This window comes from Eucyclogobius newberryi, unplaced genomic scaffold (genome assembly GCF_026437365.1).
Source record: "Eucyclogobius newberryi isolate DKJ021-1_F unplaced genomic scaffold, fEucNew1.0.hap1 SCAF_159, whole genome shotgun sequence".
NCBI classification, from domain to species: Eukaryota; Metazoa; Chordata; class Actinopteri; order Gobiiformes; family Gobiidae; genus Eucyclogobius; species Eucyclogobius newberryi.
This window is the reverse complement of record NW_027315789.1, coordinates 1-2,912: the sequence shown is the minus strand read 5'-3', so window position 1 is coordinate 2,912 and position 2,912 is coordinate 1.

Genomic DNA, 2,912 nt, shown 5'->3' with positions numbered 1-2,912 from the left:
CTACTGTCCACAAGAGTCTTGTACTGTCCACTAGAGTCTTCTACTGTCCACATGAGTCTTCTACTGTCCACAAGAGTCTTCTACTGTCCACAAGAGTCTTTTAGTGTCCACAAGAGTCTTCTACTGTCCACATGAGTCTTCTACTGTCCACTAGAGTCTTCTGCTGTCCACATGAGTCTTTTAGTGTCCACAAGAGTCTTTTACTGTCCACTAGAGTCTTCCACTGTCCACTAGAGTCTTCTACTGTCCACAAGAGTCTTCTACTGTCCACAAGAGTCTTCTACTGTCCACAAGAGTTTTCTACCGTCCACTAGAGTCTTCTACTGTCCACAAGAGTCTTGTACTGTCCACTAGAGTCTTCTACTGTCCACATGAGTCTTCTACTGTCCACAAGAGTCTTCTACTGTCCACAAGAGTCTTTTAGTGTCCACAAGAGTCTTCTACTGTCCACTAGAGTCTTCTACTGTCCACAAGAGTCTTCTACTGTCCACAAGAGTCTTCTACTGTCCACAAGAGTCTTGTACTGTCCACTAGAGTCTTCTACTGTCCACATGAGTCTTCTACTGTCCACAAGAGTCTTCTACTGTCCACAAGAGTCTTTTAGTATCCACAAGAGTCTTTTAGTGTCCACAAGAGTCTTCTACTGTCCACTAGAGTCTTCTACTGTCCACAAGAGTCTTCTACTGTCCACATGAGTCTTCTACTGTCCACAAGAGTCTTCTACTGTCCACAAGAGTCTTTTAGTATCCACAAGAGTCTTCTACTGTCCACTAGAGTCTTCTACTGTCCACAAGAGTCTTTTAGTGTCAACAAGAGTCTTCTACTGTCCAGTAGAGTCTTCTACTGTCCACAAGAGTCTTCTACTGTCCACAAGAGTCTTCTACTGTCCACAAGAGTCTTCTACTGTCCACATGAGTCTTCTACTGTCCACAAGAGTCTTCTACTGTCCACAAGAGTGTTCTACTGTCCACTAGAGTCTTCTACTGTCCACAAGAGTCTTGTACTGTCCACTAGAGTCTTCTACTGTCCACATGAGTCTTCTACTTTTCACAAGAGTCTTCTACTGTCCACAAGAGTCTTCTACTGTCTACTAGAGTCTTCTACTGTCCACAAGAGTCTTGTACTGTCCACTAGAGTCTTCTACTGTCCACATGAGTCTTCTACTGTCCACAAGAGTCTTCTACTGTCCACAAGAGTCTTTTAGTGTCCACAAGAGTCTTCTACTGTCCACTAGAGTCTTCTACTGTCCACAAGAGTATTCTACTGTCCACAAGAGTCTTCTACTGTCCACAAGAGTCTTTTAGTGTCCACAAGAGTCTTCTACTGTCCACATGAGTCTTCTACTGTCCACAAGAGTCTTCTACTGTCCACAAGAGTCTTCTACTGTCCACTAGAGTCTTCTACTGTCCACAAGAGTCTTGTACTGTCCACTAGAGTCTTCTACTGTCCACATGAGTCTTCTACTGTCCACAAGAGTCTTCTACTGTCTATAAGAGTCTTTTAGTGTCCACAAGAGTCTTCTACTGTCCACTAGAGTCTTCTACTGTCCACAAGAGTCTTCTACTGTCCACAAGAGTCTTCTACTGTCCACAAGAGTCTTCTACTGTCCACAAGAGTCTTCTACTGTCCACTAGAGTCTTCTACTGTCCACAAGAGTCTTCTACTGTCCACAAGAGTCTTCTACTGTCCACTAGAGTCTTCTACTGTCCACAAGAGTCTTCTACTGTCCACAAGAGTCTTCTACAGTCCACAAGAGTCTTCTACTGTCCACTAGAGTCTTCTACTGTCCACAAGAGTCTTCTACTGTCCACTAGAGTCTTCTACTGTCCACTAGAATCTTCTACTGTCCACATGAGTCTTCTACTGTCCACTAGAGTCTTCTACTGTCCACTAGAGTCTTCTACTGTCCACAAGAGTCTTCAACTTCCACAAGAGTCTTTTAGTGTCCACAAGAGTCTTCTACTGTCCACTAGAGTCTTCTACTGTCCACAAGAGTCTTCTACTGTCCACAAGAGTCTTCTACTGTCCACAAGAGTCTTTTAGTGTCCACGAGTGTCTTCTACTGTCCACTAGAGTCTTCTACTGTCCACAAGAGTCTTTTAGTGTCCACAAGAGTCTTCTACTGCCCAGTAGAGTCTTCTACTGTCCACAAAAGTCTTCTACTGTCCACAAGAGTCTTCTACTGTCCACAAGAGTCTTCTACTGTCCACTAGAGTCTTCTACTGTCCACAAGAGTCTTGTACTGTCCACTAGAGTCTTCTACTGTCCACATGAGTCTTCTACTGTCCACAAGAGTCTTGTACTGTCCACAAGAGTCTTCTACTGTCCACAAGAGTCTTTTAGTGTCCACAAGAGTCTTCTACTGTCCACTAGAGTCTTCTACTGTCCACAAGAGTATTCTACTGTCCACAAGAGTCTTCTACTGTCCACAAGAGTCTTTTAGTGTCCACAAGAGTCTTCTACTGTCCACATGAGTCTTCTACTGTCCACAAGAGTCTTCTACTGTCCACAAGAGTCTTCTACTGTCCACTAGAGTCTTCTACTGTCCACAAGAGTCTTGTACTGTCCACTAGAGTCTTCTACTGTCCACATGAGTCTTCTACTGTCCACAAGAGTCTTCTACTGTCTATAAGAGTCTTTTAGTGTCCACAAGAGTCTTCTACTGTCCACTAGAGTCTTCTACTGTCCACAAGAGTCTTCTACTGTCCACAAGAGTCTTCTACTGTCCATAAGAGTCTTCTACTGTCCACAAGAGTCTTCTACTGTCCACAAGAGTCTTCTACTGTCCACTAGAGTCTTCTACTGTCCACAAGAGTCTTCTACTGTCCACAAGAGTCTTCTACAGTCCACAAGAGTCTTCTACTGTCCACTAGAGTCTTCTACTGTCCACAAGAGTCTTCTACTGTCCACTA